The following is a 22,165-nucleotide window of genomic DNA, read 5'->3' on the forward strand; positions in this document are numbered from 1 at the left end:
CTTCAACTTTTCTCTTCATTCTCACACCTCCTGAAGTCGAGCATCGATAAGTTAATAAGAAATGAAATCAAAAAATCCTCGTATCTATTTTTTTTTCCCTGGGAGTGCGATTGATAAGAAATCGTTCCTTTCTCGCTCAGGTAATAATTTATTACCTGAATATGCTCGCGTTCTTTCGTCGGCGTACTTCGAATGGAGAAAGAGCAATATTACTTTTTATCTTTGCTGGTAAATTGCGCGAATTCTCTCCTCTCGCAGACGAGTGACAGTGTCTGCCGATGCAAATTTTTTTACACGGGGATGCCTTTCCAAGATCTCTCAATTTAAGAAAGAAATACAAATAAACGGTCTGCCTCTTTCTGAAGAACTCTCCGTTTTAAATAATATTCAGAAACGTCAAACGTGAAGAAACAAGCGAAAATTGAAGATTTTTTTTTCTCTTCTCTTTTCCTTTTACTTTTTACTTTTTAGAGAATAACAAGATTCGGAGGAAAAATACCGAATAACAAAGAGAATTATTTTCGTCATCCTATCGGATATTTTTATTTAGAAAGTTTTTTCGTCGAGGATTATTATACCTTGGTTTCCATCTCAACTTCCATTCCAAAACCTCCATCCGCAAACATGATTTCCATACTCACGAAACGAACTTTCCTTCAAATTAAACTATCGTCCGTTATCGTTTCGAATCGAAGAGTTTATAGTCGCGTAGTTTTACTTCAAGGATATGGTTTAAATCATAGGGAACCATTTCCAAGTTTTCTTTCCCCGATAACATTCCATATATACATATATATATATGTATATATACTCGTAGTTTCCACGTCAGAAATGTGGAAATTTTCGTTTAAATTACATATCGGCCGTTGTCGTTTCGAATTTAAAACTCTATCACGCGTCGATCACAGGGAAATTATCTTTAGGATTTCCATTTCCACTTCTGCAAGTAGAATTTCACGACTCGATGGAATTCTAGAAATTCAACCGCGATATATATATATATATATATATATATATATATAAGGGATTTTTCATTCGAGTGGTTATGGGAAAAGTAATTCGCGGATTAACGTTCAGTCGGTGGATTACAGTCGGTGTGGTTGAAAATTTTATAGGGAATAGGATGTCCACAGTTTACGACTATGGATTTCGAGAAACTAACTCATAGCTTGGTTGAAACCAAGGTTTGCCTCAAGGACGATGTAATATTTGAATTTCGAACCGTAAACTCGGCAAAATTACGCACGTACAAGCATTGTTCGCGGAATAATATTTGAATACCGTGCAAATTTGGATAAATAATATAGTTTCGATCCGCGAGTATTTTTTTTTTTTTTTTTTTTTACGAGTAATTACAGAGGAAGCGGGGGGAGGGGGAATATATAGTACGCGAAACGAAGGGTTGGCGAAGATTTCTAATAAATTTAGATGAATGGTATATCTATGGTAATACGAGTTGTTGAATTACTGTAAAGAAAATGGAATGCATAATATACTTATAAGATCGTAAAAGAAAAGAGTCCATAATTTTTAGGAGGTAGTAACCCCTCCGCTGATAAAATAACATCTTTTTCCCTTTAAAAACGTTCCAGCTATGATGGATGGTAACCCGCTAAACTTTTAACCGTCTGAGTATAAAAATGTTCATGCCTCGTGACCTCGTAAATATTGAAACGCTTAATTGAAGAAAATTATACTTCGGGACACCGACAACCTAGATATAAATGGCAATTAACTTGTCTAAATAATTCAGCGTAGCCAAGCAGGATCACGTGGTACACGGCGCGTATTAATTAGGTACACAGTCACGCGAGTGTAATTAAAATGAGGATGATTATTTTTTTTAAGAGCGAAAAAAGAAAGGAAAAAAAGAAAGGAAAAAAATTGAGGGATAAAAGAGAAGATGTAAGGAATAATTTGATTTTAAGAAAGTATGAGCGAGTTTTAAAAAAGAATGGAGGATGGAGGGGGAAGGAGGGAGGTTGATGGGTGAATCAACGAAGGTTGTTACTTTTTACGATGCTGTTACAAGCTTTTAGTAATGCGCCATAAAAACCAACTATTTTCAATAAACCGCGTATAAATAAATTTCGTAAACGCGAGAATCGCACCGGGTTTCGAAACAAGATAATCCCAATCATTTTTAGTGTAAAGATCGCTTTTAAAATTTTTCTTCTCCCGCGATATTTCGTAACGAATAATTATAAAATATCTCTTGGAATTTGATCAACGAGTAGCAACGTTTCGAACGTTAAGATTAATTAATGCACGCGATTGGAATTTCGGAAATTTCGTGGGTTAGATCCGTGTTTCGTGGAACGAAGTTACTTGTTATCGCGAACACGAACATGATATGTAAGGTTGAAGCTTCAAATGTTGTGCTTTTGTTACTCGAAGCAGCGTTAAATTTTGATTCATCATTTTTCGTTCTACGATTTTAATTACGTTTTAAAATTAACGAATAATCTCAAATATATATTCTTCTATCCCGTTTTCATCGATAAATCGTTTTTAAATATCAAAATCCATCCAAATCTTTAAATTTCAAGATCGTTGCACGATTAGTTAGATTTCCGAGTCATCTTTTTAACATCCATGGCCAGATTTCAAGATTATTTATATCTTGAACTCTTTCGAAGAATTTCCAATTTTTTTAATCTCAGAAACAATCAGGATATTGCACACTCTTCAAATAAAACGCATAAATTTCATTTTAATTTTCGCTTCGAATCGATCGAAAGGATTTTTTAATTCGAAACTATTCATCCAATCGTGAAACAATCTATGGAATTTCCTTCCATATTTAATAGAAATTCCTTCTTTCTTTTTTTTTTCTTTTTTTTTTTTCTTTTCTATGAATCTGACAACTCGACGAAAAATTCGACTCGTTAGTTTCGATCGGTCTTTTCGACGCCAGCGCAATTAACTCGTCCCCAAAGTTAAATGTAATTACGCGGTGTTACGAGTAATTGAATATTGATTTTTAAGTCGTATCGGCCACACCGAAATTCGAATTTGTTGCTCGAAAACGAGGACAAAGCGTCGATGCGTCGAAATTTGCGCGGCCAATTTTCATAATTTTCGAATTTTAATTTTTCGAACCGGCTCGATAAACAACGGTGGATTAATAATATTGATTAATCGTATCGTTCATTGTCTTTGTCGTTTATTTCACGATAATCGTTCCAATTTATTCCTCGAATAAGAAGAATATTGGATCCTTGCAAAATTGAAATTATAATAATTTGAATTCGCTTTTCGATCGCGCAATTTGCCTTCGGTATTTTTGGATAACATATTTCATTGTTTATTTCTACGAGCGAGCTTATAGTGAATTACATTTTAAAACGTGGTTTTTTTTTTTTTACCATGTTTTTTACCATGGAATTGCGATAAAATAGGATCGCTTTAATCGTAGATTGTCATTTCTTTTTTTTTCGACCGAAGCGGACCAAATTAAAATGGGGAAATTTTATCAGAAAATTCGAAGATTCTTCCAAAATATAAATATAAATTTTAAATCGTGGAAACTCGTTTTCGCTTCCAAAAAAAAAAAAAAAAAATTCCAAAGAAATTGGAATTTTTCTACAATTTTTCAAAAGTAAAAATATATATTTTAAACCACGAAGGAATCTTGAAATTCTAGAATCTTTAATTCCAAAGAAAATTCTAGTCTTTAGAAATTCCGGATCATAAATCTCATAAAGAATGGAAACCGGAGAAAAGAATAGAGGCTGGATGTACGAGTGCATCCGCATTCTCGCAACTTCATAATTCAGAAGTTGCTTTGGTATTTTTCACATAACCTTTAACACTTGTTTTTCTTCTTTTTCTTTCCTTCCTTTTCTTTTCTTTCCTTTTCTTTCCTTTTCTTTTCTTTTTTTTTTTTTTTTTTTTTTTTACAAATACAAATGTTGAAAAGTTCTTGTGTCGTAACGACGAATTTGTATGGAAACGTTCACCTGTCGAATCGAGACGTGAAGTAACTTCCGGTGTGAGGATATGAAAGATATATTACGGTATTCATCTTGGAAACAGATGAATACTTGGAACGATCGATATATTCAACGAAACAACGTTCGCGGAAGCGTTCAACGCGAAATCGTTTTGTTCGAACTCACGTTTCCTGATTTCGAGTTTTCGCCTTAATGAAAGATCGACGTTCGTTCGTTTCCTCTGCGATTCTAATTATTCTTTAGACTTACGATTTAGCGATACATTTTTCTTTTACACATTTTTCTTTGCCTATTTTGGAATCATTTGCGATTTACAATTCTATTGTAATATATCTAATATCAACAATTTTACTTTTGTATCTTGGAATCTTTTTTTTAAAACAGTCAAATAGTTACGTTATTTTATTGATTGTTATTACGAATATTTCGCTTTTAATTTATTCCGTTCCGAAAAAGATTTAAGGGAAAAAATGTTTGTTGGGAAGAAGAGTAGATTTAAACGATATGCATGCAAGGCATATATTACAATATCCATCGTTTCCTTGGGAACGATCGATAATAAGAGAAATGTCAACGTCGTAAAAGTTCAACTCCTCCGCTATTTTAGTCGTCCCCTCGATTCCCATTTACATTTAGGATTTTCCGTTGGACGAGAAAGAAAACTTAGACCGATAAAGCGAAAAACTTTTAGAGGAAACGAAGCGAGCCTTTTTTTCTCGATGGTAGTACAGATGAAAGAAAGAAAGAATATCGACAAGTCGCGTATGTTCTGTAAAAAAAAAAAAAAAAAAAAAATCTGATACTATCTCGTGCTACATAATATTCTCGGAAAAATAGAAAACTTTTCTCTTGAATTTTCATGTTTGTTTCATATCCCTTCTCCAAACATTTATAATTATGGGAATAATTGTTTCGTGCTTTGAATTTCAAAAATTTCTTTTCTTTTTTCTTTCTACATATTCCATCTCTAAATATTCACGATGTTATTACTCGATGTTCCGGCTTTTTAAAAAATTTCTTCTTTGAATATATTTTTTATTTCTCTTAATACAAATTTTATCCTCGCGTTATATCGTGATCGCCAATTGTTCACGAAACACGTGTTATCAAACACGTGTTTCCACAAAAGGTTATTCTCTTTAATATCATTATTCTAATATCGAGAGACGAAAACGAGAGACAGCTTCCTCCGGGCAAAAAAAAAAAAAAAAAAAGAAAGATAAGACTTTAAAACCCGCTCCTAGTTCCACCGCAGATTATTTCCATAATCAGCGTGGTTTCCTTTTTATCTTACCACCGAAAGCAGAAATATTTAGCATTTTTGTCCACTCGGTGGTCACGCAATTATGTCGCGACGTTAACCGTCATAACGAGTTACTTTTCTTGGTTCTGGGAACATTTAATTTCGCGTGTTCCGCGTCTCTCTCTGATAATTTTGCATTGTCTTCTCCACCAAAGGAGAAAAAGGAAACAAACAGAATTATCCTTTCCAAGATGGAAGAAACGTTGTACACGAAAATTCGATCGTCGATTCGTTTGAAATGCTGGTTTAATTTCGAGTAGAGAAAATTGGGAGGAGATGGAAACAAGTCGGAAAGATATTTATATTTGCGGGACTTGTTTAAACTCGACTTAAAGAGTGGAGGAATTAATCACGATGTTCGAGCGGAAACTGTCTATGAACTAGGTTAATGAAGTTTAATCTTGGAAAAAAAAAAAAAAAAAGAAGCTGGAACTAAATCGAGACGGTAAATGCAAATTTCACCGTGAGATCAAAGATCATTTTCGAAAATTAATTTTTCTTGACAGACACCGTCTATTATCCAACAAAGTTTTACCCTTGCCGTAAATTTGTCTTCACTTTTAATCTCCAAAATTTCCCTTCTTTCCGCTACTTCGTTTTCTTCGAATCTATCTCCAATTCGTCTGGAAAATTCGTCTCGAAAATTCGTCTCATCCTTAAATTTCATCCCCTCGCGTTTTTTCCCCCTCCTCCTCCTGTCCCTCGTTACTCGGTTAATATCGTTTAAGTGAAATGGCGGGGCACAGTGACAGCGTTCATTAAGTTTCGCGCCAGAGTATTCGGCCCTTTGTATAAACGGACGCAAACACACCCTTTGAGACAGGATCGATACCGTTATTATATTCCAGTCACTTTAACTGGCACTCGCGTCACCGAGCTTCGTGACTCCCATCGTGACGAAATTAAGCGGAAGGATGGAAATTTAGTAGTATGTAAACTCGAAAATTTCGAACAAACTAAACGTTTCGTACCTTTCATTTTTTTTTTTTTTTTTTCAAATCGTCGTTTGAATCGTTGTGTGTGAATACAATAGGCGCGAGGGTCGAAATCGAAGCACGAATTTTTTAAACGATCCTTTGTCGCCATTGGGACAACCTTTCTCTCGTTATTCTTTTTTTCGTGAAATTCTCTGTACAAACAATCTCACAGAGAGAATGTTTGAACAGAAATTACCGGTTTAATTTTAGGATCATTTCTCTGCCTCAAGTTCTAACAAGTTTCTTCTTATTTATTAATTTAAGCAAGCAGGGATAGCGTTTGATCGATCTTCTTTAAAGCGGAATAATTTGATCCTGGTAAAAGTTGTCCTTACGAAGGGTGAAAAGATGGGGATTTTTGCGATACTTTTCAAGAAAGAAGGATTCCCTCCAACCAAGTTTCTATTAATATTTGAGATAAGTTGCGGTCGACAAGTAAATTCGAGGAAGAAAAACGACTTCACCCGTTCCCCAACTCATTCTCCTTTCCTGTCTCAATCCTGTCGAAATTTCTCTCCAATCTTCTTTCTTTCTCGTATCAAAGTCGTATCGATCTTTGGTGATCGATTATTACTCAAACGATATAATTTGAACACAATTTCCATCCCCTTTCAATTCCACGTGTTCGTGTCTCAAAACGATCGTCACGATCCACAAAAGAGGATTTCTCCTGTCACTAAATTTTAACCTCGTCTCGCATAACAAACGCATCGTTCGAAACCATCACCGACCCCCTGCGATAATCAATTTTCTCTCTCGTTGGCGAAAAAGAAGAAGAGCGTGAAATCGAAAAGGTCGCGCGATGGTTGAATGGGAATGTGGGGGAAGAGGGTTGGATATAGGCGAAAACGGGAAGTGGGTGGCCATGTTGCAGATGCCTCGTGGGATTAAACAAACAACCGTGAGCGAGCACGCACACTCGGAATCGGACACACCCTTCGCCTTTGGCCGCGTGGCGGAAATTCGGTTTGATGACGAGAGAGAAAAAACACGAATCTTGGAGAAATAATTCATAAATTGGTAAATTCTTCGTGGCTGTGATGACGATCGCCGAATTTCACGCTTTCTCTGCGCGCGGATTCGGGAAAAACTCGAAGGATTTTCTGATCCGATGAATATTTCGTTTTTGGGAGACGTGGGCTTTGGAGATTTGGATGATTTTATTAGTTTAATTTCGATTTGTCAACGAGATGAATAATTTCTGATCAGCGTTTTTGCAACAGTGAAAGGCTAGTCAATTCCGTTCTAAAGTTCGACAAGAATTTATCGTCACATCGCGCGATAATCCGAGCCAATTATTACATTTCTTCACCGAAAGCAGCACAAGTAGGTACTTGGGAATAAAATATGGATAAACTGGCTTCAAAAGGACGTCTCGTTAAATTTCAGTAGATCGTTGGAAAATGTGACATTTTTCGGAAGAAAACGATTTTATCGGATTAAAAGTAAACGATACCTTCCTATTTAAATAAAATTTCAAACTTTTTTTCACGAACCATCCCAATTAAATTTCGTTTCGATCGTTATCAAAAATATATATATATATATACATATCTAACCAAGAATTAAAAAAATTCTTTCATCAACGTAATTATACATATTCCATCCAGAATACAAAAACCCTTCTTTCATTTTAATCGCCATTCATAAACGAAAATTCAACTCTGACAACGAAAAAAAGTCACCCCTTTATTCGTTGAACACGCTCTTCTCCTCAAAGAGAGAGAGAGAGAAAAAAAAAGATCGATCGCTTCGTTCTCGTTCCACCGATCGAGCAGAAGAGAGGAACGAAAACGAACGATTTGAGCTCGAAAAAGACGCGACGCGCGAGGTGCGCCATTGTACGGAACGAAAGGATGTCCCGATGCACGCGCTTGTGTACCCCGGAATACCAACTGAAGCGAGACGAAGCAGCGAACAATGGAGGGTAATGGAAAAGGCCAGAAGGACGGAGCCACTTGTTACGCGCAACCCGTTCGTCCGAGTCGTACGTTTCTTCGGTTCGTCGTACGTTTATTTCGGTGAATATTCGCCGCCCGATCGATATCGCTCTCGTTCTACCCGAGTTTACGGCCGAATCATCGTACCGCTGAAACACACGCACGTCGCGCGATGCTCTCGTTGAATTAGTAACCGAGATTAATTTTCACCTATCATGGAATAGGCGAGATTATGGAATTTAGTATTAAGAAAGTATCATGAAGTGAAATTTGTGTTACGGTATTCGCATTAATTTCGATTTTATTTTTATTTCGAAATTAACGAAGAAAAGTGGATGAAACTGGAGTGAGGTTAGATAAGAATCGTTTTATCGTAGATCGAAACGGGAGCGTGGGTAATTTTTGATTAATTTTGATCAGCTTTAATTGACGATAAAAATCGAGGAAGTTAGAGATTAGAAATTTTTCTAGTGCATCGATATTTGGTCGTTAATAGGCAAGTGTTATTTTACGTTGCGTGCGGATTACGAAAGACGCTGTAACGTAGATACATCGCCGATGTCGGATCGATTTCTTGGGGAAAAAAGGGCGAGTAAACAAGTAACGCGAGAACAACAATACTCCCTTTGTCGAACAGCTCCTTTCGTCAAATTCGACGACCGATCGATACGCTCTCGAACGAATCGACGAGTTTCGCGAAAATTTTCGCGCGACGCATTTCGAAGAATACCTTTTTTTTTTTTTCTGCACCAGGTGCAAGAGGATACCCCGCGGATCGATAACTCTTGTTTCAAGAAATTCAGAAGGGCCCTTTAAAATTCTCGCGCACGACAGAATTCGCCCCAACCTATTTCTCTATTTTTCACCTAGTAATAACGTAGTTCGAACGTAATATGACGTGTTTGAAATTTTCGCGCAACTTGGAAATAACTTTGGTCTCTTTTCCTTTCCGGAAATATACAAGATTCTCCACTCGAGAGAAACGCATCTTTTCAAAGTTATTGTATATTCGGAGGAAGACGAGAGAAAAGAAGGTTCGTTTGGAAACTTTTTTTCTTTTTCTTTTCTTTTTAAAGGAAAACGAAACGAGTTACTCACATCCGTTTCAATCTGGTGTAATTAGTCCCAAAGATGTGAATTTTAGCAGACAATTTAATTAGAGAAAAATCTTCCGTGAGGCGAATTTCCCCGTTATCCCCGTTATCACCACTTCCAACTTCGATCCGGTTCAACTCTCGTCGAGAACGGTAACAGGTGTCTGACTGGTATTCGTCGATCCCGTGAACAAATATGCACCTTCCTCCCTAATTTCTTCCCAATACCAAGTTAAACTTTAACGTTTCCTTATTTCTCTCTTTCTCTCTCTCTCTCTCCAACTGATTTTCAACTCTATAGACGGAACGATACATGTTTTCGCGTACAAAGAACAATCCAGGGATAATTCACTCGACGTCGAAACGCAGTTTCGTCCACTGAACACACGATCCTCACTTCTTTTCCTCGATTTTCCCGCGGGAACGTGAGTGTCGAAAGGTGCTCACTTGTTCACGGGCGTCGATCACACTGACAACCATCACTGTACCGAATCGAACACCTCTACTGTGCGTACAACTCACAAGAAGTCTCGAGGACGAACAACGAAGAAAATAGTGCGAATATACGCCGAGCGAAAGCAAAAGGGATCAACGTCGATCGAACGATTCCTTGTCACTTTATCAATCCCCCTCGTCTTCCAACGAGGCGAGACTTCTTATGAGCCGGCCACCACAGTGCCGGGGCTCGATTCTTCTTCTTCTTTCGCCGATTCGACCCATCTTGTTTCCACCTCCTCCTCCTCCGTTCAAAAGTTTAACAAGCTCGCACTCATAAACGAAATGAATGATCTCGGAAGCAATCGGTCGGACTGATTTCGAGGCAACTCGATTCGGAGGAAGAGAAGCGAATGTGTCGGTGACGGACGGACGGACGGACGGACGGATATTCGGCACGATCGTGTCGATCCACTGACCTTTAAACCGCAAGTTGCTCCCCTAGCTGACGGACGCGCGGGAACCGAGGCTCATGTCAAGAGTCGTTCAAGCGGCGACGGGCCACCGGCGAGCGAACAACAACCGTGATTTCGGACCCTCGTGATCCCTTTGGACTCCTGCCGCGCTCTGCGCTTCCGCCGCGTCAACGCGCGTACGCTCAACGCCGGACCGCCGCCACCACGCCGACGCCGAGGCCAGCACCAGGACCTCGCACCTGCGCCCTGCGCCCGCCCTCCTACCCGACCGGCCTCACCCCGTTTTCCTCCCCCCTCCTTCTTCTTCGCGCGCCACCTTCTCCTCCACCTTCTCCTCCATGGTGTTCTCCATCAATTCTTAATCCATCCGTGTCTTGCGTCACGGCCAAATAAAATGGGCTGTCTTCCGTATCGCCACGCGTTTCGAGCAAGGTAGAACGAGTATTGTAAGGGGAAGTATTTCGGGCTATTTGGCTTTTTTCCATACATAATTGCGAAATTTTTGAAATTTTTGAGATTTTGATTAATCGATGCATTCGTGATTCGGTAGATGTTATTATATATTCATTTCTCGAGTTATTGAGCAGGAATGTTTAACGATTGACTCGTTATCTATCACGGCACCGAAGGCTATTCCGCTGTTGGTTTATAGACTGATCCTACGTCAGCCTACGTCAATTACAACACACGGGCGGTGTGTTGGATGCAAGTGCGCGAGGGTCGTTATTTTCTTTAATTTAGCGAAATTTATCGATTCGATGCAAAGATTTGAATGTTAAAGTAATATTTCGTTGGGTTGTCTCGACCCCTTGTATGCGGTTCTACTCGTTTTTCTTTCTTTTTTTTTTTTTATCTAATGTTTTAATATTTTTGAAAGTAAACTCCTCGAGACTATTTCTCGCGAGTGGAAACTACGTTATGAAGGTAATTTTTTTTAAATTTCGCTCGAGAACCGGGATCTACAGTGACGAAAAAATAACTTTTGAGAGGAAAATTCGCGAGAGTTTTGTAGCCTATAGTTTGGTCTTTCGTTTGTCTAGTTGAATATCGAGATACAAGAATCGTATTAATTTTTGCTTTCGTTGAAAAATCGTTTTCAAGAAAAACTTGTAACAACGAAAGTAATTGCGCTCTGCAATCCCCCCCCTCCCCTCGACATTCTCCGAGGCATTATAATTTAAATAACAAAGTGCCTTCTGTAATTGAAATTCCCCCATACTTAGCACGAGGAGATTGAAAATTTCGTTTACCAGGGATGGATGTGAAAATATTTTGACACTTTATACGTTTGCCTTACATTTTCTCACGAACCAACGATTTCCACGATCATCCGCGACAAATTTATCCAAAGATTCACGAATCTATCGATCCTAATCGATCCGAAATTCCATCCAAGAACGGGGATGCCGAATAAAAATTAACGAAACCCGATTAAACGCGAAAACGTGAGGCTCGGTGGAAGGGATTACCTCGTGAAAAGGAGAGGAAAATGAACGCATCCACCGTGGAATTATCCGTGGTCCGTGGTTGGTCGAATGATTTGCGGATCCTCTAGTCAAGCTCCATTCAATTGGGTTTCGCCGCTTCCCGCCGTTTGCGGGTTTTTCGATCGACGTTGCCGAATCGGCGTAAATTTAACGACGACTCCGTTAACGCCATTATTGTCCCCGAATAATTCCATGCGAAGCATCGTTAATCATCCCTCCCTCTACGATAAAAACACCAGAAAGAGATCTAATTCTCGTCCCTATCCCGATCCCTGCTTCTCAAAATTTTCCATTCTTCCGTTCTTTCGAAACGGTCAACCAAGGTTAATAACCAAGGTTAATAAAATTAACTTTTCTCCCGCAACTTCCCAATTGTTCCAACGTCGAGCATAATAATAATCGAACGGTTAATCATGTTGGTTGGAATATTTCACTTTCGTAGGAATTTCTTTGCCGATCGACTCGGAAAGTTGGAAATAAGCAGGATATTTGGAGCGCTCATGAATTCTTCATTTCTCGGCGAACTTGCCTCGAAACGGGAGTCACGCGTATCCTCCGCCATTTTCGCAGACCGCTTACCGAACACCACCCCCCCCCCCCCCGCTTCTCGCCTTAATTTCGTTATAGTTACATAACAGTGTTCGTAAGCTTCGCGCCCGTAACTACTTCGTTCCTAATCAACTTAACGGTGCGCTGCTTTCTTTCTCATCGTCCGAGGAAGCCAGGAAAAATATTTTATATTCCGAATTGTTAAACGGAACGATTTTTAAAATGGTCGAAAAATTTACTTTCTACGGTAAATCGTACGAGTAAATAATCGCGCGTAATCATCTTCGCAACGAATTTATCCTTAATCCTTCAATTAAAAATCAAGAAATGTTCCGCGTTCGCGGAAATTCTTATCGATATCTTATCTTATCTTCCTTCCAACTTTTTAAATCGATTAAAAAAACTTTTCCATCGTACGTCGAACTCTATCCCTCCTCCCCTCTTTCCTTCTCGTCTATTTTTCCTCGTTACACGCGTCCACGCGACGCGCCGCTCGCACAACCCGACCAAACATCCACGAGCTCCACGTCTCTCCATCCCCGGGAACGAGCGCTGCCAACAAAGATAGATTATGCAACGGCGTTGTTCCCGAACGACGATGTTCCGTTACGTATCCAACCAACGTGTAATAATTCACGGTACGTTACTTGGAACGAAAAAGAAGTTCCCTCGTTAAAACTGACAAAAGGACGGGGGCCGGGGACAGTAATTATGCGGATACTGTGTCTAACCTGTGTTTAATACGAAAAAATGTCTTGGGAATACCGCTCGCTTAATTGCCGGACATTGTTATTTATTCCATCGGTGGACAACCGGTTCGAATCGTTTTAAAACTATACGACATCCCCAGAAGCAGAATTAATAATCCCTCCACCCCCTATCTTCATTTTTTCTTCATTCCTCCCCTTGAATGGGATACCTGTTAACGTTCGACTCGAACATGGAACAAAGGGGATGAATCTTGGTGGAGAAATTGTTCGGCAGAAGGAAAATTTATTCTCATCTCGTAAATGTAATATTTTTATTAATATTTCCAACCGTTCGCTTCCAAGCGAGGAGAAGGCGTCGCCGTTGTCGCTTCTGCTTCAGCACGTTTTGCGTTTGTTTCGAGATTGGAAAAGAGAGAGGGGGGGAAATGAAAGAAGATACGAAGATGCGGGGGGGGAGGGGGGAATTTATTCAAGTTTAAGCGAGAAGGAGTTCGATTAAAGGAAGAGAAAAATTGGAAGAAAAATTGTCGGAGAAGATATGAAAAGGTAACACTCGAAGGGAACGTTGCCCGGACTTTGTTAGAGAAGTTCGTTTCCCTAGTTAGAATTTAGAGGATATCGGATTTAAGAAGAAAAACTTTGGTAATAATTTTTACGGGTTAATCTCAAACGTTTCGATTGCAAATCGAATTTTCGATCGAATTAATTATCCAAAACCGATATATATTTTCACAATTGTGTAAAAGAAAAGTGAATTAAACGTATCGTGGCAAAACAATGTTCTAAAATGGAGATTTTTAATCAAAGTAAAACAACCGAAATTGAAATATTTTTGCCAAAATATTAGATTACCGGAAAACAAATATCGTTTCTAAAATAAACGATATCGATACGAATTACAACTCGTTTTTAAAATGGAAATTTTTAATCGAATCCAAAAAAAAAAAAAAAAAAAAAAAGAACTATCCAAATTAATACATTTTAATTCTGAAAAAAAAAATCCAGCATTCTTAAGTTGTAAGTTCGATCAAATTCGCAGCTTCATAAAAAGCTTCGTAAAACATCGTTAAACAACGTTACCGCGATTATAACGTTATCCCACTCTTTTTATCTTCAATTATCCTCCCTCTTTCCCTCTCTCTCTCTCTCTGTCCTTTATCGGTTTCGACGACGATGAAAGTGTACAACAAGCCCTCTCTCCGGGCCCGCAAACCAACCCGACCCCTCTCCACCGACAAAGCGAGACAAGAGCTAATTAATAAAACGCAAAATCGTTTCGCGTCGATCCGACTTTAATGGAGTTTGGTTTCCGTCGCCCCTCGTCGATGAAAAGTCCTTGAAAAATGAAAGGAACGCGCGGTTGTTGGCACATTGGAGAGGGGCGGCTGTTGCGAGGAAACGAGGAGAATGGTCGGCAACGCTGCACGGTTACCGCACAGAGTTGATTTAGCCATCGTGTACGGCGTTGCGCAACGTGACACTTTATGCGGTTGTGCACACGCTGCGTACACGCGCGTACACGGTTGGCCGCGGTCCCCGTCGGTGCGAGAGCGGCGATCGGGGGGTTGGCAGAGGGGGTGAAGCAACAGCGAGCGCCACCAACTGGGTCAATACTCACGTCCCTGTCCTTCGTCGGCTCCCCTTCCTTTCCCTTCCTTCCGCCCGTAAATGCTCTGTTGCCCGGCGCCCATGCTTCTCTCCGCGGATGAATGCGAACGGAACGATTGTTGCCTCCATTATTCGGCCCTCTTAATAATCGTTCTTCGATTACCAGTCGAATATTTCGATAAGACGCGTTTGCTTGGTATTTTTGATACGAGAAGTAGATGGGAAGGAGTATTTTGGTTGACTTGATTATTGTTTTGAAAGATGGTATTTGGTATTTGGGTGTGATGCCAGAAGCGAACGAGGAGTAGGCAGTTGCAATGGAATTAATTAATTCTTTCTCGATGGATTGCGAGTTATAACGAAAAGTAGATAGATAGAAGAAGAATTCAAAGGGATTTTAGGAAATTGTGTTACCCTTTATACCGTATGAATTTACAATAATTTATACGTTATGATAATTTTACGTGAAACTTACACTTGTGCTCGTTTAGCGAGGTAAAATTTTCTCTGAAAAAATATTCATAAATCAAACAAATTTATGCAAATATTTTATCTTACGTTACACGTATATATTCAAAAATTTAGTCCAAGTTTATGAAGTTTATTATTTCGAAATAAAAATTGCACGATCCTGTCCTTAATTTCATCTTCTTCGTTTACTATAAAAACGTATAATTTATTCTTCCAAGTAGTTATGTTTCTCTAATGTTAAAAAATTTCAACAAGACGGTTGAAATTAACCTAATATTCTCTTCGTTATCGTTTCTCTCGTTATATAGAGACCGATGTATACTTTTCTCTCAACACGAGAAATAAAAAAGGCAACGTTGCATTTAACACGATATTTATTTTAATTAACACATTATTCTCACACGTGTTTGCTAAAAACATCTATTCTCTCGAAATCATATCCATTCCTTCTTTTTAGATTACCTCGACTTTGCATTCCTCGAAAGCAATCCTTCGTATTTCGATGTTTCTCGATGCTTATGATCCTACTCCTTAATGGACAAAGAAAGGAAATGAATATTAGGACAAGAAACGAGAGAGATGGATGATAGAAGAGATTCTTTTTGAGAAAAGAATAATCGTGATATTTCACTTCCTACAATTTTTCCATTTCTCACTCTCAAGAATTTAAATTTGATCTTAATTCGACGTAAAAATGTTAATTCCAGTTCGCAAGTTGTAGCTACAAGTTGCCCGTAATACGTCCCTTTATTTCGTACGAAGAGGAAAGTGGAGGAAACGTAAGAAGATTGTGCGTCAGTTTTTTCCAAATTGAAAAGAACTCGAGAAGTAAAAGAGTGAGAGAGTGAAGAATTGAATTTCCGTATTGCGAGTATAGTATAATGCATCGCGAAAAGCGCGAAAATGAAAGGAATGTGTCGTAATGGGTCGAAAGTGCAGGATTGAATAATTTATTCTTCTTTCTTTTTCTTCTTCTTCCTTTTTGACTTTGAATAATCCAAGTGGAGGTATTATTAGCTTCGCTTTTATCTCCTGCTAGAAGATAATTGAATATTCAACTACTTAACGCGATAAATTATACGTTAAATTTACATTTCGAAGAAATCGAAGTATATTCCGACGGAAGGATTATTTTCGATAAAATGAATTCGAACATACGCGATACGTCATATAATTCATAATAATAATAACGTCGTTTATTATTTCTAAACGGCGAGAAAGAAAATTCTCGAGGATAATATATTAAAGGGAGATACGAAAAGGGTAACGAGGCATAATAATTTTGCCCGCGGTTGTTAAATTTTAAAAAAAAAAAAAAATTTTCACTTTTCATTTAATAAGCGCAGATTACACGCACTATACGCGCAATTTTCTGCAATTACGCGTTTTACCGTAATTAGAAAATAATCGGTGAGAATTTGAATTACGCGTAACGCGTTACGTGAATAATAATAACTGTTAAAAGTTAAACGAGTAAGAATTCCACTCCCTCCTCGCCCTAAAATTGCCCTCGACGCTCGCGTCAAGTTTCGCTCCCGTGACGCTCATCGTCAGGAGGTTTAATATCTTCCCCCGAAGCTCCGCGGTTAATTTGGAAATTCAATTACAACAAGTTTAAACACGGCGATAAAAATGGAATATCGTCCAACAGAACGAATTTCTACGTACGAATTCTATGTGACATATGTTTAACCGATACTTGTCGTGAATCCATAAACCAATATCTTTTAACGTCTATTATTGTTTCGTTGCAAGTATCTGGTAAAACGTTTACCAGTTTTCTATTTACAATATTTGCGATAACTCGATGGAATCGTTTTGGAATCTCGAAATCTGTAGACATCGAAGGATCTGAATCGAAGACAAATCTGCGAACCAATGTCTCTCCGAATCGAATGGCAAAAATGAAGCGATTCGAGGAGAAATCTGGAAAAATTTTCGACTGGCACGTTCGACTTACTCAAGCGTTGCATTTACGTGGAAACCGGGATTGTTAATTGCCGCCCTTTTTCTAATTCGACGCAAGTTAAATCGCCGCAATTTACTCTCTCTCTCTCTCTTTCTTCTCGTTATTTCCTCGTTTACCCAAACCCCCCGAAAAACGTATTTTTATCACGATACGAAATTCAGGTCACACGCGTGCACGGTGCACATTGAGTCGAAGAGAGAGAGAGAGAGAAAGAGACGAGAGAAATTTTCAAAGATCGATTGATAAAAAACGTAGAAAATGGGACAGAAGTGGGGAAACTAGTAGGAGGGTAATTGGGAATCGGAGCGAAATGGCAACAGCGAGTAGAAGATTAATTTTCACGGTTATGGGCGCGCGAAAGCACGAATGCTCGATCGATTTCTCGCTCAGTAGGATTAACTCGCGTCGATCGGGTTTGGTCGCAAGTTGAACGCAAACTTTTTGTTCGTTTATCGTTTGTTTATTCCCCGTTCGTTTAGAAATTAATGGGCGCAATAATTTACGTAGACGCTGATTCTCGTGTTCACGAGAGAATCTCAATTATAACTTCGTGTCATTTTTTATCGCGATTAATCTTGGCCGCAAACCCGGTTGCATGCTCGAAACGCAACGAGCACGCGTGCACGCTACTACTACTCTTGCCGCGTTAATTATAGCTGGCCAACTAGAAGTTCGTTAAACTATCACGGTAGTTTACTCTTTCTTTTGTCGTCTAGTCAAGCTCTAGTCCTCGCTACTGGATGATTGATTGGAAGAATTAAGTTAAGTTTTAATTAAGTTACGTAAGTTGATATTACGTAAATTTTAAGACAGTTTATATATATATATATTATATATATATATTTTTTTCCGTTAGATAAAAATAAGATCGTCGCGGTAGAAGCATATGGAAATGATGATGGAATTATTTTTCATTAAGATAAGAAAAGTAAAGAAAATGAAGAAATTAGTTCCGCACGAGGAACACGTCTATTTCTAGAAAATCCGGCAAATGGACGTGGTCATCAAGTTACTTCAAACAAGTGATAAATAGCTTTCATATTTTAAAGCGTATCTCTGATCAACTCTGATAAAATGTCCTTCTAATTAACGACTCTCTTCTAATTATCTCATTATTAATAAATTAGAAAAGAATTAATCATTAACGAGAGAGAATATTACGCTTGAAAATATTTATATCAAAAGAGATAAGAAAGAGGAGAGTGGGAAAATATGAGCGGCAACATGGCGTAATTTTAGCGAATTCATTCCGATTTATCGGGTGATTATTCCAAGTAACGCTTCCGTCAAAGCGTAACCACTTAGCGAGTGGAAATGTTTTAAATATCAACGCATCGTGTCATCGGGTTAATCGATGGATTCCACGATGAAAAATAAAAACATTGGAATGGAACGTGATGCAATCCTCGTGAAATTAATTCATTTCAATATTCCTCTCCCTTTCTCAGCCGACTATTTTATATTTATTTGTTCACCGAGTCTATTTGTCATCGAAACTTTGTGCGATCCTTGTAATATCTTTTTCTTTTTTTTTTTAACGATAAATAACTCTCGACGACAACTTTATTTTAATTAATTACTAATTTTAATACTAGATCGAACGATAAAAATTATTCTCCAATTTGGATAAATGTTCCAATAAATATGCCAACGAGGATTCGTATTTTTTCGCGAAATTTGGATAATCTTACTTTGGCGATTGAGATTTTTCGCGAAAAATTTCGATGATTCGTTACCAGTTACTCATAGATACGTTCGATTGAAAGGGAGAATTGGAGGAGGAAGTAATTCTATCAGCCCATTTTCACCGTTGATAAACAGCATCTGTTCGCATTAACCAAATGACTACTATTTTCTTCCGTTCCACACTGTATTTTGCACGCACTTAGTTATCAGTATCACTCCGTTCTTCTTTATTCTCGACATCAGTCATAACAAATTTGCAGCTTGAAATTTTCAACGCTATTCGAATTATCTTACGTTCGAACGTTTATAATTTCCTAGAAAAGAAAAGAAAGAAAAGAAAACTGAAATATCAAATTGAATCAAAATTCCATCGAAGAGAAATCATTCCTAACAGAAAATTTGGAGCACGGTGGAAAGTTAACTTTGATCTTAAGCGCGTGTAATCGATAGAGAAAACGGAAATAGAGACGAACGAAAATTTCCTCCTTTCGTACACGTCCATTCGAGCAATTACTTAACCATCATTTGATACTCTGGTCTGTCCTTTTTCCATTGAATGAAACGAAACAGAAAGAGAGAGAAAGGGGGGTAAAATATTTGCTGAAACTACGTCGATCGAACTATCATTATTAATATAGCTGAAAATGATACGGTTGCTTTGTTTAAAATCAATCTTAGTTAATTATCAACCGTTTTCATTCGATGACTATGCAAATGATGTTATGATACGCGTATAAAGCTTTTCGTTTAATTAGCCGCACGGTAGCTAGAAATTAAGTATTATATTCTCTTGTTCTTTGTGCTTCGACAATAGATAAAAATAATTGCCATTTTTGGAATTTTTGCTTAAAGAGGATAATTACAAATAGGGAAGGAATTAAATTATAAATTTATGTCGAATTCGATATGAAAAATTCATTCCATAAAATCTAAAAAAGAATACTATTCATAAAATATAAATGCTCGTTCGTCGTACTTGTAAAGTATTTGATTCTTTCGTACGGAAAAAAAAAAAAAATCGTTTATCGCAATAATTAAAATTTCTATCATATTTCACATTTCTTTTACGAGTATCAAAAATTATACGTGTATTTTATTCCTCGTTTTCTCTAAAAATGTGGTTACGAGATCGAAGAAAATGGTTTTCAAACTCTCTTCTACCACCTCGCAATAGTGCCATTTAACGGGGTGTATTAATATCATAATCAAAAGATTAAGAGGCACATAGATTATTGTAAAATCGAGAAGGTGGAAGGGAAAGTGTGGAAAATTGGGGCGGCGAAGGAAAATTATCGTCGCGCGGAAGGGTGGCCACGAACTTGGAACGATATGTAAATTTTTATTTTCCTCTATCCACACCCTTATCTTTCTTATTTTAGTTAATTCCCTGTTCGCGAAGATTTACAAGGAGGGATCGAGTTAGGTGGTGAAATTTTCTTTTTTTTTTTTTTTTTTTTTTTTTTTTGTTAAGGATAGGAACCTAACTCGAGAGTATTTTTCACAAATGTGTCGAGAGTGATCGTTGGAGAATTCTACTCTCTCTTTTCGAGATTAAATTTCTGCAAAGTTGTTGTCGAGAGTTATTTTACTCTCACGTTAGATATTTATATTCTTTTCGTACGATAATAATTCAATAGAAAATTATATAAAATTATATAACTTAAATTTCGTCGCTTATAAAAATGCAGAATGGAATATTTGTAACGCTTTTGAAACGAGTTTTACTTCGATATCGTCTACTTATCATTCCTGAAGAAGCATTGTCGTCTTACTTTTGTTTCTTTATTACGATTGGACGTTTGTTATTCATTCATTTCGTTTCGAGTAACGAGTTTTCTATTTTGCAGCGAAACATCGCGTCGCGATAGTTTTATGTATATACACAGTGGACGATGGTGTTGCATAATTCAAGAAACGTTCGGTGAAAATATAATATCGAACGACAAATGTGCCATTTTCTTTTTCGACGTCCCAACGTGTAACACTGCAGTTCCTCTGCAATCGTGTATCGACGACAGATCGGATTATACTGTTTCCCCTTTCTCGACAAAATAAGATCCTTCAAATTAAAGCTCGGTCGAGATTAATTGGAAACCACTCGTGTCGTATCAAAATATTTCCTCTCCTTCTTTCGAAAGAAAGAAACTATTCCTCCATCTTCTAAGCAATATCCGAAATAGAACGTCTCGTTCACTTGGGGACGATCTCCAAAATATCCAAAATGTCCAATTCAAATGAACAATATCGTTCGATCGTTTTCTCCATTTTCCAAGCTTTGAAGGGAGAATATTATCGATCGATTTCTGCTAACAATGGAAAAAAAACTTGACTCTTACGTCAACTATACGGAAATCCCTTTCAATCGATCCTCAATCCATCATCGAAAATGAATCATTCTTCGGAAAAAGAATAAACAAAAAAAAAAAAAATGAAGAAAGAAGAAGAGAAAAAGAAGAAGCAAAGAAAAATACAGGAGAAGAGAGAGGAGGAAGGAAGAATAAAGGAGATACGTGGCGCACTCGACCGCTATATTATGTATCTCTGTTATGGCGAAAGGGGGTGAAATGGAGAAGGGTGGCGCGGACCTTTTGTCCCCCTCCACCACGCCTCCTCGACTTTCAGACTTTCGGTCCACGACCGCGACATCGCTCATAAATCTTTCCGAGCAATGCATACAAATGCACGTCTCTTTTTATGGAACGGTTCACGAATCGGTAGAGACGAATAGCGGGGGTCCTCGACGAAACCGAATCGCACGGGCTCGTGGATCCAGCGAAAGAGATCCTCCTCCTCCTCCTTCCCCCATTCTCTCCACCCTCTTTCACCATTTTCCCACTTTTCCTCTCTTCCCCTCGTCGTTTCGACCATCCTATTCTCGCCCACCGTTTCCAGGGGGGGTGTCTGAACGGCTCGTCCGACACGGGCAGCCGAGCTCCAAGACAATGTAACGCGCAAAAGTCTCGGTTGGCTAGTCACTTACGCTTCCTCTTGCAACCCGGACTTCTAGCCGAGAAACTCGCCACCTATTTTCGACCCTCTTTTCAACCCCTCCAGCTGCTGCCGTATCACGCGCATCCTGCGCTGCTCGTGATGAAAGCCCCTTCGTTTCCTATAGCTTTCCTCGCCAACCAGTTGCCTCTTCTTTTTCTTCTTCTTTCAAGTCTTGTTCCAAGATTTTTGATCCCTTATTGATCATCTTTTTTTGGAAGAGTTTCGGTTAATGATATAATCGAGTCGATTTAATATTTCACGTTGATGGGATTGTTGTTTGGGGAGATGGAAAGGGAAAGAATTTATTTAAGGGAAAGAGGATATCGTTTTTTTTTTTTTTTTTGCCTTGATTCAATATTTTAGATTGTGTGCGTTTTTGGAGATATAAAGAAGATGAAAGATTAAAGAAGGAAAGGGATGGACAATATAGAGAGTTCCTGTATTGCTTAGAAATTAGTTATTACAGAGATAATTAAATGAATGATTCAATGTTTTTTACATTTGAAAATTACG

General features: G+C 38.2%; 1 protein-coding gene across 1 annotated transcript in view; it reads right to left on the minus strand.

Annotated features, from left to right (window-relative positions):
* LOC122720933 (slit homolog 1 protein) overlaps nucleotides 1–10,312 on the minus strand; it is a 120,483-nt gene extending 110,171 nt beyond the window's left edge. The window contains exon 1 of the mRNA XM_043948047.1: nucleotides 10,185–10,312. The gene's annotated coding sequence lies outside the window, so the exon portion shown is untranslated. The remainder of the gene's footprint in view (nucleotides 1–10,184) is intronic.
* Nucleotides 10,313–22,165: the final 11,853 nt, after the last annotated feature.

Source organism: Apis laboriosa, unplaced genomic scaffold (genome assembly GCF_014066325.1).
Source record: "Apis laboriosa isolate Shangri-la unplaced genomic scaffold, ASM1406632v1 scaffold13_cov153, whole genome shotgun sequence".
Taxonomy (NCBI): Eukaryota; Metazoa; Arthropoda; class Insecta; order Hymenoptera; family Apidae; genus Apis; species Apis laboriosa.